The sequence below is a fragment of the Xyrauchen texanus genome, chromosome 32 (genome assembly GCF_025860055.1).
Source record: "Xyrauchen texanus isolate HMW12.3.18 chromosome 32, RBS_HiC_50CHRs, whole genome shotgun sequence".
Taxonomy (NCBI): domain Eukaryota; kingdom Metazoa; phylum Chordata; class Actinopteri; order Cypriniformes; family Catostomidae; genus Xyrauchen; species Xyrauchen texanus.
In genome coordinates this window covers 37,447,542-37,467,461 of record NC_068307.1, presented here as the reverse complement: position 1 = coordinate 37,467,461, position 19,920 = coordinate 37,447,542, and the positions used below count along the sequence as shown (strand labels likewise).

The 19,920-nt window shown below is 36.8% G+C and overlaps 1 protein-coding gene across 1 annotated transcript in view; it reads left to right on the top strand.

The window, feature by feature from the left end:
• The first annotated feature begins 3,485 nt into the window (after window positions 1-3,485).
• Window positions 3,486-19,920, top strand: part of camkvb (CaM kinase-like vesicle-associated b) — an 80,600-nt gene continuing 64,165 nt past the window's right edge. Inside the window, exon 1 of the mRNA XM_052101322.1 lies at window positions 3,486-3,632. The gene's annotated coding sequence lies outside the window, so the exon portion shown is untranslated. The remainder of the gene's footprint in view (window positions 3,633-19,920) is intronic.

Genomic DNA, 19,920 nt, shown 5'->3' with positions numbered 1-19,920 from the left:
AAAGAGATCCAACCAAATCAGCATCAACCTGTAAACACAAGGGTTCTTCCATACCATCACAATCACACAACCAGCTAACATCAAGCATATAGGAAATACTTTAAATCTGGTTTGTTCCTTACAAAAGGAACAGCCTCTGTCATACTGGGTTGTGCAGAATTTAAGCCCTATATAATATAATGTGCTACTAAATAACAAAGCATTACTTGACACCTCATAAATTGTGGTGTATCAGGGGAGGGTTATAAGGACTTGTGGAGCACTGGGTCACTTCCCAAGAGGTCCAGGTCTTGAGAATTTATGTTCAGCACAGCATAAATGCTCATTCTGAAGGAAATTATATGGATATGTTGAAAGAGATTTCAGTTAATACTCTTCAACCTTTTATAAAAATATCAATAACTTTTCAATAACATATAGTTAGAACCATCTTAGCATATTTTGGAGATGAAAACCATCATTTTTGTCTCTCCCTTCCCATCAACAGTCCTGAATTCCATGTTGTGCATATTTTTCTGATATAATCTGTTACCATAGTAACACAGGCTTGTGTAAAGTGTTGATGTTAACAGTGCATGAGCACTGTAATTTCACAGATGAGCACTACCCTATATTCAAAAGCAGCGAGTTTAGTCTCATCTCAGTTTTGTATTCTGGTGGTTCTTTCTAACATGGGAAAGGTACAAGGAACATTTTGAAATCTGGGGGTCTGGCCACAGTTCACAGAGTTTTCTATGGTCAGACTTTATCAAAAATGGCTTCTCTGGTTTCAAAAATTCCTAAAGGACCTAAAGAAATAAATATCAATTAAACTGGGTGCTGGGGTTTCCAGAATGGGCTATTGAACTGTACTGAGCATTATGGCATTCTATTTTCTAAAATGTTTTCTTACCCAAATCTTATTTTAAGGACACCTGAAGCAATTTATTACTGCTCCAGTGTATATGACCCAATTACCAGATCTTGCGCATCTATGGACTGTAGCATCTGTCCTTTCTGCTTATGAACATACTGTGCTTTGTGTCTGTAGCATGTAAAATGTGACATGTTTCATGCACAGATTTGTGGTGGATTTTAGTGTGAGCTTTGAAAATTTTTGCTGGAGGAAGTGTCAATCCACTACACAATGTCAATTTGTGCCGGTCTTTGGCTGTCTGTAGGCAATTGATACTTGGTTCTTGATTATTCAGCTGCCTTATGCAGACTTTAGCATAGCTGTCCGTGGTGCTGAAAATTGTCTGTAATCAGAGAGGCACACAAAAGCCGTCCTCATACCAGCCAATTTTTTCAAGCATAACCTTAATTTACATAATCGTTGGTCAGTAGGTGAGATTCGGCGCTTGGACTAGCATCTGCCATGCAAAGGTCATTAATCCCTTGATCATCTAGACTCGCTGCTGTGTTAATGGCTCTGAGAACTGGAAAAGTAGATCAAACTTGTTAGAAAATATAAATCTGTCGCTGGGCCGGGCTCTTGCACTCTCATCATGTGCCCAGTAAACTTCTTATTTTACTAAATAACTGACAAAGTTTCATCTGTGATTGCACACAGCCACATATCATAACAAACACAGATAATGTAATAAGTAATTCTAAGTAATTCTGTCACTTAGCATTTTCCTGGGGTTTTCTTACACAAAATGACTTATAAAATCAGAAAACAGAGGCAGAACAGTCTGTTTTTGTTGAACATAAATCCTTTACTCACCGAAAGCTGCTTATGGTCAAACGCATTCTATGGCAAGCCTTGAGGGGGATAAGCTTGGGAGTGGTGGTGGCGTAGTGGGCTAAAGCACATAACTGGTAATCAGACGGTTGCTTGTTCGATCTCCACAGCTACCAACATTGTGTCCTTGAGCAAGGCATTTAACTCCAGGTTGCTCTCCAGTGATTGTGCCTGTAATAAGTGCACTGTATGTCGCTTTGGATAAAAGTGTCTACCAAATGCGTAAATGCAAATGGATAAATTCACAATCACAAACATTCACAAGGTAAATTTACTCCATGGATCCTTCCTAAATCAATCTGTTACAATTGTTTATGTTCACGCGACACTCCTGTTTTTATTTCAGCAAACTCCATGTGACAGAAAATCAGAGAGAGAGAGACAGGAGGAGTCAGTATATCTATCACCCCACCACCATTCTGAATCAGCAAGTGTGTCATACCTCTGTCTGTAGACTGAAGTCTGTAAGTGACAGCTTCAGCCAGATTCCAGTTGTTTGGAATCGGCTTGTGTGATGTCAGCTTAATGAATCAACAAAGGTACTCAGTGTTTTTTTGACCATGAACTAAGAACTAATGTCAGTGATGTGAATATCTGTGCATCTTCCAGATGAATGCACCAACAGTGTATGCTAAAAACATATATTTTATCATGCAATCCTCTTCTGTCTATGCATCCCAGGGATATCTTTGCTGGAGTGAATATCAAGCTAAGTTGCCTAAATGAATAGCATCTTTAGAGGTAGGACACTTGTCAAGCTAGGGGGACAAAGGGTTATACCCTTTCATAGATTCAGTCAACGCAGGCTTCACATGCTTGAATCATGCTCCATTCACTACATTTTATTTATCTAATCATCGTGATATACATTGGACTTCAGTGAACATGAGAAGCCACTCATGCAGACATAATACACTTATGCTTCAACTAATTCTTTGAGACATTGAGACCCTAAGGGGCAAACTACTGTTGCAAGAAAGAGCATAGCTAATTCAACAACAAATTCCCCATGGTGACTGGTTCGACCCCTTCTGCTTTTTTCTGAGGCTGAAGAGGCATAAAATAGTCTCTTTATGTTCAGAATCCAAAGCCTGTCCTTCTGAACTGTTTAAATTAATTTTAAATTCGGACAAGAAGGTAATTAGTATAATTGTAATGATAAAACAAAGGTTTCCTTTAATATTTTTTTCATAATGTGAACACATGTTATATAAAGTACACATATTAGTCCAAGGAGATGTTGACTCTTTTTAATAAATAGTAAATGATGAACATTGAACAGCTTTTTGCACATGCATTCATTCATAAATTAACCACTACACAAAACAAACAACTTGTATGTGCATTTATTAAATGATAAAAAGTGATGGTTTCCTGTCCTTTATCTTATTTTATTCAGTGGTTCTAAAAGCATCATTATTTTTCTCCACGGCCAAAAAAAAAGCACATTTAAAAAGGTAGGCCTATGATTAGGTATAAATCGACCTCTCTCACGTCACCTATCTCATTTTAATTACTAAAACTGAGGATTATGCATAATGTGATTTTTCTTTTAAGGAGTGTCGGACAAATTATGAAACTAACACTTATTGCTCTGAAATTATATGATTTGCTCGGGCACATCACTACAGAAGCCTGTCAGATTAAAGCGCATTATTATCTCCCTCACACGCTGCTCTCTCTCTCTCCCTCTCTCTCTCGTGCACCTACTTCATCATCCCTCTCGAAACTGAGAAAAATATCGCCGGCGCTAAACAGATGGGGGAAAAGCATCCGCGGAATCTGAGTCCCTTACCGTGTAGAGAATAATCGTCAAAACTCAACGTTCACCGAGAAGTTCAGTTCGTCCAAAAGATTTCTGGACAGACGACTTGAGGACATTTTCGTCTACTCACGACTGTGAAAAGTAAGTTTTGCCGAACCTGAGATCAATAATGAAATCATGTTGCACCGAATTTATACGAGTAATACGTCGAAATAAATAAATAAAAATAAGTATCATTTATTCGACAAATAATAACTTTAAAGTGTAAAATTTGCATTGATTTCTACATTGTAGCCTATACACTGTTGTGGTAAGTCAAATTTAAGATAACTGTTTAATTTAATCTAATCTGTGATAGTGTAGTTATTTGATAGCCTACAGGGCTGATGCACTTGATGAGAGACGCACTTTGAAGATGAAAATGCGAGCTACTTTGTGTCTTAACACGTTATAAACCTGTTCTAGTATCGTAATCTCGTGATTTTTGTTCAACGTCTTGGTGAGATTGGATTTTCTGAAGACCTGCTTCGCGTAGTCTATATATTAGTTCAATAAAATATATAGAAATGCTGTATATATATACAGCATGCTGTATAATATATATATATATATATATATATATATATATATATATATATATATATATATATATATATATATATATATTAAATGGCGTGCATTACACTACGTGTTGAAAGCAAAAGTGTGAAACTCGTCAGCATTTAAGGAGCCAGTTACTAGAAGAAGAAAAAAAAAAGAAAAGGAAAAAAACAGACTTTTGGAGCTTGTCTTATTGTTGTGCAGTTTCTTATGTGAGTTCGTTCTGAGATGAAATCGAAAGACTTAAATCACACTGTGTCTTGATGTTGATGATACTTAAAAGTTTACTTTTAAGCTTTATGCTTCATTATAAGCTCCAAAATAAGACTCCAAAATGTTCTCTTTTTTTTCTACAAAATTATACACATGAATGGACAAGAGTAACATTTATGGACAACTATCCACAAATGTTAATTATTCTTTAATTATTAAAATGGTACCATGGGCAAATAATATCAATAACAATTATATTATGTTGTTGTTCTTATTTTATTATTTAAAGTGGTGTTCAGATAATTCTGGAAAACACATTGAAAGAGTGTTTGAAAAATGTCTTTATTTTGATTGTTTTCAGTTTGCTATAACACTATAACATGCAAGAGTCTGTGGTGGCTGTATAAAACAGTGATAGTAGTGTCACATGATAAGACAGCTTGATGACATTTTCACACTGTACTTACAGTAAAAGAAAAAAATATCTTACTCATCCATGGTTTAGCACCTTCAGGATTATTCTCTTGGATTTTGGGGATTGGTGCAGATGTCAGGTTGGATCAATGTTCCAAGCTATGTGTTTGGCCCTAAAGAACAGATGGGGTTCATCTTTGGGTCTCAGGTGGTCTTTAGCAAGCGCTTGTGGAAAATTGTTGACCCCTTTGTCAATCTGCTAGTCCATGCTGCCTAATGAGTGTTCATTGAAGTGAATAATGAACAGAACATTGTTTTAAATAGATTACATGTACCATAAATTTGTGTTTTATAGCCTGCAAGTACATTTATTAATTCCATGTTGATGGAGTGAGGTCACTCATCTTATTCTGGCAGACTCCTGGCCTTATGTGAGGTATTCTGCCAATACAAAGCCATCACTAATTTCCCCTGAGAGATGGATTATGACTTTTGGCACCAAACGTAAACAGTATCACAAACAGACAGTAGTGATAGGTCGTTACAGTAGTGGCCTTTTGAAGGGTTCTTTAATGAATTGAGGTTTGAATAATGGATCTGGGAAGCTGGGAACTTGTGTCGCCTGCTAGGCACTATAATGAAGCATGTACAGTAACCACTAAACCATGGCTCCGACCAGTCTAAATTAGTTTTTAGGTCTGACTGACTTTATTCCAGGAAGCGTAGATCCAGACAAATGTTGCTATAAAATAAATTGCAGTTTAAGATGGAGGTAGTCTGACCACTATTTTTGTGAACATTTCAGCTGGGTAGATCATGAAAAACAAAAATCTTCTACTTGTGAAGACAAGATACTAAATATCATTCTTCTGTTTTGGTGGTTACTCAAAATGACTCAGTCCAATTTAAAACTTGGCTGGAGTTGTTGGACAGTTTTATATGGGACTAAATCAGATAAAGTAAAACTTGAAGATTCTGTTTAATGAATCGTATCTCTGTAATTTGCCTGACCCTGGTTCCTTTTTAATCCAAATGCATAATGGCCAAAAATCCAAAAACTAAAAATGTTCAATTAACGTTTTTTTTTTCCAACAAAACCAACGTAATTGGTTGGAATGGAATGGAAATCATCAAAATAACCTCCCCTTCGCCTACACAATAGGTAGAGAGAAAAAAAAATCCAAGGTTAAGGTTATTGAAGTGATGCATGCCTTGCGAATTGTAAACGAACACAATTGTATCAACAACCTAGCGAGAAAGTCTTTGCTTCGAGATTGTCAAACCTTTTGCATGGCCTCCAAAGCAGAGAAAGAGCTGATCTGACAGCCTGAATTGATTTGTTCTGTGAACATACATGTGCAATGTCCTCACTGGTAAAATCATATGCAGCCACTTAGCCTCGTCCAATATAAACGTAGGAGAGAACGCTCGCAAGGTGACAACTTGGGCCCAACACCTTGGTCACATAACCTTCTCTAGGCTTATGGACTACCTTCGACAAGTTAGTTCTAAACTCTAAACAAAGAGCCTTTGACCAACAAGGTCTGAAGGCCCTCAAAACACTTAACTGCAGTCAAAGCAAGAAGCAGTACAAATTTAAAGGGGTCATGACATGTTTTTTTTTTATTGTATTATTATGTTCCCTTAGGTGCAATTATAGTATTAATATATTTTTTTTTTAAGAAAAACTTTTAAAATCTAGTGATTTATGACCTTTTCCCACCCTGTTTCTCATCCTCTGATTCAAACAGTCTGTTTTGGGAGCGTTTTCCATTTAAGACTTCAGTGTTAACGCCCACTGTTATGATTGGCTAACGTCAGTGCCTATGTATCAATTATTGACGCCCCCAGCCAGAACAATATGCAAGTAAACTAAGTAAAAACACTGTGATTATTCATAATGAATGAAATTGCGCTTTAAAAAGTAGTTTAAAGTTTAAAATAGATTACTTACAGTTTGCGTCGTCGATTGTTCCCAGAATAGTCGGCACGGACTTATCTTTGAGCAACAGTTTTCTGGCAAAGCCAGCATCATATTGAGATTTGTTCTCAAAACAGTCATCCTTAAAATGTACAGAACAAACGCTTAAGTTAACACTGCCGTGACTGGGACGTCCATAAAAAATAAACTGCATCCATTTTTCCCTGATGTCTGGATCTTTTGGCAGCTTATTCAGAGGTTTTGTTTGACCACAGCCAGGAACATCACATCTGTGTGGCATCGTAATTTTCCTGTGCACAAGTAGTCTCTGTCAGAGCTCGCTGTCCATCGACTGAACACTTGTGAGGCGCACGGCGATACGAAATGAGCGTAGTTGTCTTGCACTTAAAGCGTAGTTATCTTGTGCTGGAGGCGGTCATATGCAAACGCTGGTACGTCACTTGTAACCGTCACGTCACTTCTAACCATGAATCCAGAACGAGCTGTATTTTGAGCTTGATTAAATAAATGATTCGTTTAGAATGGGGAGGACGTCTTAAAATATTAAACTTGCAGGACGTTTTAATGATACAAAGACCTCTTATATACCAAAAGATCAAGGCAAATTTGGTTTCTCATGTCATGACCCCTTTAACACTATATTGTTATAATTAACAACACTGAATTAATGTGTTAAATCAACAGCCTTAATTTTTGCCCAGTAGTCACAGCAAAAGAAAATACAACAGAAACATATCCATAAGTCAACAAAATTAGTATTACCCTTGTCCTGTCATCAGCTTCAAATTGTAACTATAACTGTTAGGCACGGTCTGTGGTTTAAGCCATGGGTTGCTTACAAATAACTAGTATTGGTTTTAGAATCTCTAGTTTCCTGGAATAAACACGTTCCTTTCTATATTGCTTCGTAAGTCATTAGTGTTCAAGACCTCAGTCAAAAGGTAACTGACCCCCGGGACACTCCGTTTGCATATGCATGACCTTTCCTGAGAGATAACAACCAGGGTAAATCACTCTGTTTAGCTTTCTGTTTCTGAGAGTATATTGATCCAGTGGAGCTACTATAAAAACAACAGAGCTGAAAATGTCATACCATCAGCAAAACTAGATGAAGCAGCCATTTTCGTCTCATTGCATGATCTTGTGTACAGTAGCTTCTCCAGGTTGCTTGCACAGAAGCTGATGTATTTCTTCTAATTCACTCAGTTCTCAGCATTAGCAATGATTGCCTTATTATTCTGCTGTATAGTTGTGGCAGGTTAAATTAAGAGCATGATCCTATTCAGCTCTGCTCTATTGAACAGAACAAATGAAAATGCTTTGATAATATTGAATAGATTCCAACTGGAAGATATTTTTAGGCTGCTTGAGGTGATGAGTTTAAAATGATCCATCACCACAAGTATGTCAATCATCTTTTGGCAGTCCATCCCTTACTCCAATGGCAAAAAGAAGAAGAAAGAGATAAAGGCACTTAGTCACATTTACTGAAGGAGATGGATCCCTTTAATTTTCTCGAAATAACACAAACAACACAGTCTGCAATGATGTCAAGACTTTCTCAAAGACAAAAGGGAAAGGGAATGCAGCTGAAGCACGGCTCTCTGCTGATAGGGTTACTTGTGGCATCAGGCAACTTCAAAGGCCCACTCCAGCTGATAGCCCCCATAAAAAGCGAATTTGAAGGGGAATATTAAATCAAAAATGGATTAATATTTCACCTCTACATTGATTCATGCTGCCACTGAAGGCATTTTCATCTCTCCTCTGAATCATTTTTAAGAGGAATTGTGACGACTTCAATCCCATGATCCATGACATAATTTTTAAACGTTTTATTTTATAGTCTAGCATTTCATTCTCTGAACTTGTCAATCATTTTAATTTAAGTCTGAGAACTAAAGTGAAGGAATAATATAGACTTTAACAAATGCATAAATATGACGAGCTTTGACAACAACATTTAAGATATACAAACGATTGTTTTTATGAAGCATCTGTATAATCTTTATTTATTTTAGAGCTGCTCTCATGAAGTCTCAAGGGCACACTGTCTTCTTCTGCAGCATTTCTGAAAACAGATTTATACTGTTATAGCTACTGCTCCAGGTGTCTTGCATGATATCTTGGTTATCTACCCCAATTAAAGTATTCTTTGATTGACAGCAAGCAACACATTAAAGTGTCAATGTAAGTTATTTCCATTTTTCTTCCCATTCAGTTTTTGTTAACATGGCTGTCAACAGTTGGTGTGATTTAATTATATTTGCAGAGGGACATTGTGTGATGGTTCTGGCAATCCAGTAACCAGAGTATCCCTCTATCAGGTAATGACAGGGTGAAATCCATTTTCATTAAAACTTCCAGGACTTGAGCATCAGGCCTGTGTTAGCATGAACGTTTATTAAAAGATCAAGGCAGGGCAATATCCTCAAGCTCTGACAGGTTGCACATTGTGGAGTTACAGCCCACCCTAGTGTGTAAACGCTGAATGAAGTGCATAGGTTTCTATTTAAGAATTTACTTGCATATCATTCTGCTGACATGCTGCATGGAAAATATCTCTATTTAAAATATGAATGGAAAATATGAGAAAATGTAAATTACTGCATCTTTTTTTTAAAAAGAGAGCTGATTTTGAGTAAATCTCCAAAAAAAGAGACCCAATTAGGTTTAGAGGTCAACATAGAGTAGTAAACATCTTTTTGGACCAATCTTGTCGGTTCTGGCCTTGATTGAATTCCAAACAGGCATCCCTAGACAAAAGACTATGTTGAGCGATCTTTGGATTAATGTCACTCTTTAACATGCACTGCTATTATTTTTAATCAGTGCTGCATTTTTGTAGCAGGTGATTAATTCAAAGAGGGACAAACAGATGTATGATTATGCAACAAGAAGAAGCAGTTTCATTTATTCTCAGTTATTCTCTAGTCAACTTCGTCATGCAAAATATATTCAGATGAACTGAGTGTGCATGGGTTATCAGTAGTTCTAATTCAGAAGGCTTTCATTCACATGGATTGCTGTGCTTCCAGTTACCAGTTTGGGATCTAGTCGTCTTCATCAGGCAGTATACAGTCAGATGAATTGAGTGTGCGTGGGTTATGTTGTCAAAGACTTCCAACCATATATTGAAAACATTCAGTAGTTCTAATTCAGAAGACTTTCATTCACATGGTTTGCTGTGCTTTCAGTTACCCACACAAAGACCTCATCTCCATGTCCCCGTCCATGTAAATATTCTATTTTAACTGCCTGATCTTAGATATTTAAACTGCCTGATTCTACTAATTCTGAGAGATGAGTGCTGGAACAGACAGCTCCTAAATTTAGCCTTGTATAACATCATGCTCCCAAACCATGTGCGTTCTTTTTTCTCGCTCACTGATTTACTGGAACTGTAGAGTGAGATGCCATTGAGGGACTTTGTAACCAAGGCAACAAACAATAGCTGAGCTGAATGGTCAGATTAGTGTGCGAGGAGTAAGGGGCTTAAACTTGAGATTTTTTGAAATATTGCTTGGGTGGGAGCCATTCAGTGACAGTCATAGCTAGCTCGTTATGAGATTGCCACACCTTATCTGCAGGGAAGCTATTTTAAGATAAATCATACTTATGCAAATCATCTTTCTATAGCTTTAGCACAGAAAGATTTATCATCAACTAAATTGGACAAGATGACATTGATGCCATTATGCAGAGTGTCTGACAAGTGGCATCAATTCAAATGGGTTTCCGGTAGAGTAACTAAAAGCATGTTGGACAAGCAGCCTCAAACATAGGGGCTCTGGTCCTGTGGTAACTAGGATGAAATTGTGTATATACAATCCATAATGATTGTGATTTGGATTTTCCCTCAAAGATTATATTTTTACTCCACTGACAGTTAGGTTTAAGGTTAGGGCATATGGTTAATATATTATGCATAGCTGTTGACTGTATTAAATTATTTAAAACAAAAAATAAAACTCACTTTTGGTGCCATTCTGTGGACATTTCACCTAGAAACTGGAGCTCACACTTGCAAACATTCAGCAACAGTTTTTTGTTAACTTAAGAACTTTCGCTTTACTGTCAATTCACAGTGAAATCAGTCTGGGAGTGACACTGCTTTAGATTTACATGTTAGGTTGGGATGTACAATACATCAGTATTGGCTAATATATATATATATATATATATATATATATATATATTGTAATTCAGTAAAAAAAGAACAGCTGAAAAAGAACATGTTTTGCAGAACACAAACGAAAACGGGAACTTTTTCCAGTGTGAAATGTTTTTTTTTTTTTTTTCTAAATTCTGGTAATCACTAAATAACTGGTTAATTTCATTCTGATAATTATTTTTCAGTATAATGTTTATGAAAAAATGTTTGTTAGTCCCTGGTTGTAAGTGCTAAAAATTATTTGGCTATCAGAATCGGCCACAAAGTTCTATATGCATCCCTTATTTTAGGTTGTTGATAATGCATAGTCAATAATTAGATGATTGTCATCCTTTTTTTAATTTCCAGATTTTTGTAATGTGTTCTTGATAGGGTATTTGCATAGCTTTTAACATATTTGGCTGACTTCTTTCAGTTTGATTCTAATAAGCTAACCAACCGCTTTAAAGGATGCATTTTCAATAGGAACAGCAAAAAGCAAAAAAATAAATGCTGTCAGGTTGTGCACAAAGAGCTGCCTCAGCTGGAGTGCAGTCAAACAAACAAACGCATGCATACACGCAAGCACACACACACAAACAAACTCTTTTGGTACTAGCATAGCACGACTAACGGGGGCGTTCTCGATTAACCAAGCTGTTTCTCACCTTCATCACACAGCACTCCTCATCCTCCCACCATACTGACCTCTGTCATCCATTCTGTGACTCATACCTCTCTTTCTCTCTCTCTGCAGAGCTGAATGCTCCAATCACACTCTACTCTGACATGAAAACTCTGACTAGTCATTGTCCAGTTCAGACCAGCATCACCGCAATACACCACCATTTATATTTAGGCAGTAGGAAAGAAAAAAGCTCCTACACGCAACTGACTGGGAGAGATAATTGCACGAGGTGGGCTCTTCACCCATGTGGGTGTGACGATGCTGCAATTCATCTTTTGTAAAGCCTGGTGGGGTTGTTTTGAGTAGTGAAACTGTTTTCAGCTCTATTAACATATGCTGCAGAGGGCATTATTGTTGGCTCACATTGCTGGTCTGTATGCTGATGACAAAAGCAGTTCTTCTTTGATCCTTTCACTCGGGCTGTGACTGCTTTAGACTGCTGTGCTATTAAATGAGACACCTTACATTGTGATAAGTTAGACAGAATTGCCTAGCCTCATTGGCTACCCATTTCTACACTTATAAACAAGCAAAGACTGTTTTTGTGAAGTCTGAGTTTGGTGCCTTTGCACATGAATGGTTATATTTTGTTTTTATAGACTAGAAATTGTTACAGGCCTTTATAGACCTAAATTGAAGGTCTTATATAGTATAGCATATACTATAGTTGATGGTTGTTATATAATGGTGTGTTTATGATTTATAAAAACCATTAATGGGGTGATATAATCAATGCAGCCTGATTTCATGAAAATTGTGTGACTGTGGCAAAATTTTGGCAAATGACCTTACATGGTTTGTTATACATATATATTGCGGCAGTTCTGAGGTGAAATGTCCACTGTGTGGCGGTAAAGCAAGTTAAATGTTCTCTCAAACAGATGAGCTTTTTAAGGTTAATGTTCAAAATGAACAAAACTGACATCCATTCCTTAAACCTTAAATCTAAACCTAACCAACAGTGTTATAATATGTTTTTTATGTTTATCCTCTTTAAAAGTTTAAATAAAAAAAACTGACGTACCTACCCGATACCTTAATCGCAAATGTGAGGTGAAAAACACAGTTGCTGAATCAACCACAACATTCTATGTAGTTATGGTGACCTAATTAATGTTATTATTAATTATAATAAAAATAATAATAAGATTTTTTTATGTATTAAGGCCTCTATACGAAACGTACTTAATTGTGTTAAATAGCATGCCGCTATTGCATGGCAGTTTTCTGTAAATTCATTGATTCGACTGCTCTAATGGCAAATAAATTCCGTAAAAAGGCATTCGTGTATAAGAATCAATCTATAAGAATAGAGTAATGTAATTCCTTGGTGTAAGAGTAAACAAGGAGGGCAACATTTGGAGCTGTCCAATGCAATCTGGCACTTTGCCACAATGAGCAAAAGTTTCCTTACAGTTAAAAACTTTCCAGCTTTTGCCAGCTAGCGAGAAATCAAACCCCTATTGTCCATTCGTCGCGGGGAGCGAACAACGCAAAGCAGTACCCTTTATGCTTGCACGCAGTGTAGAGATGTGCTTGGTGCTCAGTGGCTCCTGCAAATGGTTTGTCAACTCTCTTGCTAATGCTCGAGTGCCAATAATTACCCCTCCGTGTTCACTAACCCACACCCCCTTGCTAATACAGCCCACTGTGCAAATAGCAAGACACAAAAATAAGTGAAGGAGAGAAAATGTCAATTATAAATTCTTGAAGTATCCGAAAAATTTACTTTTTTACATGGACCAATTAATGACTGATTTTTATTTAATTTATTTTGTGATTTACAGTGCCTTGCAGAAATATTAAAAGTTTAAACCCTTTATCAATTTTCTCATTTTACGGAATTACAGATGCCAGATTTAGTGTATTCTCTTCAGAAATATATTTCGAAATCTAAATATGACAGAGATATAATGTCATTTATTTGAAATAAAAAGAGGGACAATGTCTTAATATATGCTATTTTATTTATTATGTTATATTAAATAAATTGCTGTCTCTTGATTGTTGCTGGAAATCAGACCTTTTTCAGTATTGGGTAATTTCCTTTTATCTTGTTTAGTTGTATGTTCAAAACAAAGCATGAATCCAGTTTCCTGTTTTACATAGTTGGTCTTCTCCCAGGCTTTGAAACAGGGGCCGAAAGAGAGAGACGAAGAGAGAAAGAGAGTAAGGCACTGCAGTTCTCTGGTAAAAGCTGGCAGTCACCCTTTTGAGCATCCAGGACAGATTTTTGCAGACAGCACGTGTGAGACATTCTTCAGTTCCCAGAGCACAGCGCTTGTGTGTGTGTGTGTGTGTGTGTGTGTGTGTGTGTGTGTGTGTGTGTGTGTGTGTGTGTGTGTGTGTGTGTGTGTGTGTGTGTGTGTGTGTGTGTGTGTGTGTATTAAATATGGCAGAATAGAGAAGAACGGGAGAACTTTTTTCCTCTATTTGACATTTGTATTTTGTACATCTGAGGCACAACTGAGTGTTCAGTACCTTCATAACTACCAAGATCTGCCTGTAATTTCTCTATTTTACAGATTTCTTGCTAAAAGATTCCTTAGAAACCTCACCAGAATCATATGCACTTGTCCAAAGTATATACCTACATTATGCAGCAGTTACACTGCTGAAATAATCAGGCAATGAGAATGCATAAATGCCACAGTAACTATTGCAAATTTCAGTATTTGGCTGTAATGTATTTGTGGTCTGCGTCCAATCTAATCACTGCATGTTCCAGCGCTCTGAGATGTTCAAAGATAGCACTCAGAGGCATGAGCATGTCAGAGCTTGTGGCAATGCTTTTCATGAAACAAACAGCCTGACATGTCTCACTTGGCAGTGTGTGATGCAAACTCTCTGTGCATGTTTGCAGTACATCACTTGGAAATTATGTGTAGATCATAATTTAGTTACTGTTAGGATACAAATTGAAGATGATGATGTGATTAAGACATTGCTGATGATGAATATTTGAAACATCATCACCGAAATCGTGACCACATCACTATAATTAATAATAATAATTATTATTATTTAATTCCAGTTTAATATTTCTCAGTATTACCAATGTGACAAATCTGCATTCTTGTCTCTAATAAAGATTATCATCCTGATCTCATGAAAATTACATGACTGTGGCAACATTTTTGCTAAATGAAATTACATGGGTCATTTAACATATAGCTGCAGTTTCAAGATGAAACGGAGGGCAATAGTGTAGTATAGGGCATATACAGGCATATGCCATATGCCCACCTATCTTTCTTAGGATTTTGTGCATGCCCACCTAAAATAAGTGATGATACATATGGACGCCAGAACAACGAGTTTGCTTTTGATCCGGAATTTTCAATCTACTAACGCAATGCCACAACACCGTTGAGTGAATTTGTGTTTAAAAAAAAATGTCTTTTTGGATTTTCTCCCCTTTTCTCCCCAATTTGGAATGCCAAATTCCCAATATGCTCTAAGTCTTTTTGGTGGCATAGTGACTTGCCTCAATCCAGGTGGCGGAGGATGAATCTCAGTTGCCTCCGCATCTGAGACCATCAATCCATGCATCTTATCATGTGGTTTGTAGAGCGCATTACCGCAGAGACATAGTACATGTGGAGGCCTACGCTATTCTCCATGGCATCCATGCACAACTCAACACCCAACTCACCGAGAGCGATAACCACACATTATAGCGACCACGAGGAGGGTTACCCCATGTGACTCTACCCTCCCTAGCACCCGGACCAATTTGGTTGCTTTTTTTAAAAGTGTACAGAGCTTCTCTCTAAGCTCGGATGGAGCCGCAGGAGGCAGGAACGCAACTGATGGCACTGGCAAGAAAGACTATGCTGATCCACCAATCAGAACGTTAATTTCAGATGTGATTAAATATTTGCTAACCAATCATATTTTTCATTTTAGTAAGGGGCGGAACATTACCAGCATCTAATGCTGATGCACAAGCATCCCTGAAGTAACTATAATTTATAATGCGCTGTAAATGTATTTCCATGCTAAATATAACATATATACACTCACCTAAAGGATTATTAGGAACACCTGTTCAATTTCTCATTAATGCAATTATCTAATCAACCAATCACATGGCAGTTGCTTCAATGCATTTAGGGGTGTGGTCCTGGTCAAGACAATCTCCTGAACTCCAAACTGAATGTCAAAATGGGAAAGAAAGGTGATTTAAGCAATTTTGAGCGTGGCATGGTTGTTGGTGCCAGACGGGCCGGTCTGAGTATTTCACAATCTGCTCAGTTACTGGGATTTTCACGCACAACCATTTCTAGGGTTTACAAAGAATGGTGTGAAAAGGAAAAACATCCAGTATCGCGGCAGTCCTGTGGGTGAAAATGCCTTGTTGATGCTAGAGGTCAGAGGAGAATGGGCCGACTGATTCAAGCTGATAGAAGAGCAACTTTGCCTGAAATAACCACTCGTTACAACCGAGGGATGCAGCAAAGCATTTGTGAAGCCACAACACGCACAACCTTGAGGCAGATGGGCTACAACAGCAGAAGACCCCACCGGGTACCACTCATCTCCACTACAAATAGGAAAAAAGAGGCTACAATTTGCAAGAGCTCACCAAAATTGGACAGTTGAAGACTGGAAAAATGTTGCCTGGTCTGATGAGTCTCGATTTCTGTTGAGACATTCAGATGGTAGAGTCAGAATTTGGCATAAACAGAATGAGAACACGGATCCATCATGCCTTGTTACCACTGTGCAGGCTGGTGGTGGTGGTGTAATGGTGTGGGGAATGTTTTCTTGGCACACTTTAGGCCCCTTAGTGCCAATTGGGCATCGTTTAAATGCCACGGCCTACCTAAGCATTGTTTCTGACCATGTCCATCCCTTTATGGCCACCATGTACCCATCCTCTGATGGCTACTTCCAGCAGGATAATGCACCATGTCACAAAGCTCGAATCATTTCAAATTGGTTTCTTGAACATGACAATGAGTTCACTGTACTAAAATGGCCCCCACAGTCACCAGATCTCAACCCAATAGAGCATATTTGGGATGTGGTGGAACGGGAGCTTCGTGCCCTGGATGTGCATCCCACAAATCTCCATCAACTGCAAGATGCTATCCTATCAATATGGGCCAACATTTCTAAAGAATGCTTTCAGCACCTTGTTGAATCAATGCCACGTAGAATTAAGGCAGTTCTGAAGGCGAAAGGGGGTCAAACACAGTATTAGTATGGTGTTCCTAATAATACTTTAGGTGAGTGTATATATAGATAGATAGATAGATAGATAGATAGATAGATAGATAGATAGATAGATAGATAGATAGATAGATAGATAGATAGATAGATAGAAAGCCCCTCATATAACAATCATTTAATATATAATGATGAAATAATTATAAATAGTTATCTTTAAATATTTAAAAACTATATATATATATATATATAAATCGACGCCATTAATCGCAGTGTCCCCGGACCATATATGGAAGGTTCTTGACAAATGCAAGCTTGTAGTACCACCTGTTTACTCCAGAGGGCAGTAAGTGAAACTTCAGCTGCATGGCAATGCACAGTTTATACAGTGAAGAAAAACACCCTTGAGCAGCAGAACAACACAAACATGTGTTACGTTCTTGCGGTCAAAACACTTGATGGATCGCAAATTCGAAATAAGGGATCTCAAGATGTGTTCTAAGTATTAAACTATATTTAACTTGACACAGTGACTGAAAAATTGTATTGTGTACATGCCAGCAAGGAACGTACCCTGATACACATTTTCATGTTCAGGAATATAACTGTTACAGTCAATATTCTTGTTCTTACTCATTTTACATATGTACTGTATATAAATATAAATATATACATTTTACAGATTAGGTGCATGTTAAATTTAAACATGGGGGGTAAATGCTCTCCTAAAAGATTATGTTTTTAAGTTTAATGAATGCATTTTAGCCAAACGTGACTTCAACTTGACAACTTTATGCATTCCAATTAATCGATTAATCGTCAGAATAATCATTAGATTAACCGATTACCAAAATAATTGATATTGACAGCCCTTAAACAGAGCAAAAAATAAGTGTTAATGAATTGTTAATGAAATTAACAAATTGTTATTCTGCAGTTTTACTTGTGCTTTGTGTAAAGGTGAATACATCTTGTTGTTGTTGTAACTCTAATGTTTATTTCACCAGAAAATGGAGCGATACATATAATGATTTATGTAAAACTAAATTTGCAAAAATATAGGCATAGTTATTGTAACATGGTTCTATGAGAACCAAGTCTATGGTCATATTATTGATATTTATTTATTTATTTATTGTATATTTGTTTCCCTGTGGATCCCAAATGGCTTGGCAGATGCTGACTTGTTTCCTCAATAAAAGTCATAATGTTTCTTACAGATATTGTTTGAAATGCCATCTTCTCGCTTTGGGAGACAAAGACATTATTATTTATTTATATTTTGTAGTTTGGCATGTAAGTTGCCAGACAACAAGAGAAAGTGATATTGATCTTATATAATTATTAATATGCTCTTAGAGCTCTCTCACTCTTTCTCATGCAAAGTGTCACAACATTTCATTGATTCAGAGAACAAGTAGTATTATATGTTTTTATTAAAACATGGATTTTCTCTACCCCTAAAGACCTTTAACTAAGCCAAGTTTTTGTGCTTGTGTGGCAAGTTTGCATTAGATGGTAACTTTCACCTTCAAAATTTAATTTACAACAAAAACATAGATTTTTTTTAATTGAAGTAATTAAATTTTTCTATTATATACTTTTTATTTTTTGCTGTCTAGCAATGCATGGTTTCATTTAAAAAAAATGTTCTGCAATGTAATTTGTATTTAGAAGTATAATTAATAAATACTGTACCTTACAGTACAGCTTGATTACATTAGCATATTTGATAAAAAAAAAAAAAAAGCCCTTAAAAATGTATTGTAAAAGTTGTGTGTGTTATATTTACGTCTGGTCAAATTTAAAATCTCAAAATGTTTCTCTGCTCTGCAAAACTAATTTAGATAGATTGATTCTTGTTTAATTTAAACATCAAAGATCCATGTATTAGTTTTACAAATCTTGTAATGATTAAAATTTTCAATTTAAAGTTCTGGCAAGATTTCCAAAGCATATTGCAAATAAGGTCAGTGTTGCTTCCCCTTGTGACTAGACACAAGGACCCTAGTAGCATCTGACATGCAGTGCACTTCTGTTCATTGATACATAATGCTGAAACATCCTGATCTTTAATGAGCTGCTCATCTCTACTCGCTGTGCTTTTCTGATAGAAGACTTATTTCCATAACTTAAACTTAAATCAGAACTAAATCTACAAGGCAGTGCTTTCAACTTTAAACTTGAAAAATAGCTGATAGCTCTCTCATCATCTTTTGAAAGGAAAAGGCCAACAAACCTTTAATTAAGACCACTGCTTGTTATCAGACAAATCTGTCTCCTTGACTGTTTTTCTTTGGGACAACTGGGGGCTCTACAGGCAAATGCGAAATGTTCTGCAAAATTGTAACAGCAAAATCCTGTAAAACTTACCAGAGAGCAGGGTGGCCGATAGGCCGATACAATGCTGATATATCGCAGCAATGTAATATAGTAAATAGCAAACATAATATTGCTAAAGAAATTAGAAAATCTCTTATGTAGCACTGTATTTACTCAATTTACTCAATTTCACAAAAAAACTACAACAATAATATTGTATTTTAAATGGTTGATAGCAGTGTCTTCAAATTTCTGTTTAGTCATCAAATTTTATTAATTTATTTGCACATTAAAAAATGTTTAATATATTAGGAAGAAGGAAATAACAGTATACACAGCAGTCTAGCAACCATGGATGGCATGTCCATGTTAGTAATCGCATTTACTTAAAAATTATAGAATCAAACCAATTGTACATACAGCGCATAGTGAACATTTACTTATAGCGCATGTGAGGCGCTTTTACTTTGGGATGCACCCGAAAACGTAGGAAGCTGACTTGCTACCTCCATATACAGCCTCCGGAGGCAGCATTTTCCTGCTTTCGGATGCAAGTTGCTCACGTGCACATGCTCATGCGTATCCAGCATGAGCAACAATCTCCTGACAGTTTAAACGGCCTGGATCACCTACTTGGATTGTCACAGACAGACCATTATGATTTGTGAATGAGAGGAACTTTTGATCCTGATTCTGAAGTTTTTGATTCTGTCTGATAGAATACATGCTTCATTGGAAGATATTAGATGAGTGCTCAATGGGAAGAAAATGTTGGATTTTCATGAGGCTCGTGAATGACATCTTTTTAAACAAGATATGTGCATATTTGCAGACGGTATATAATAGACGTTTTATTGATATTTGCCTTTTCTCATTAGAAAAGTTACAGGGAACTGTTGAGGAAAGACTTAGAATACGTGCT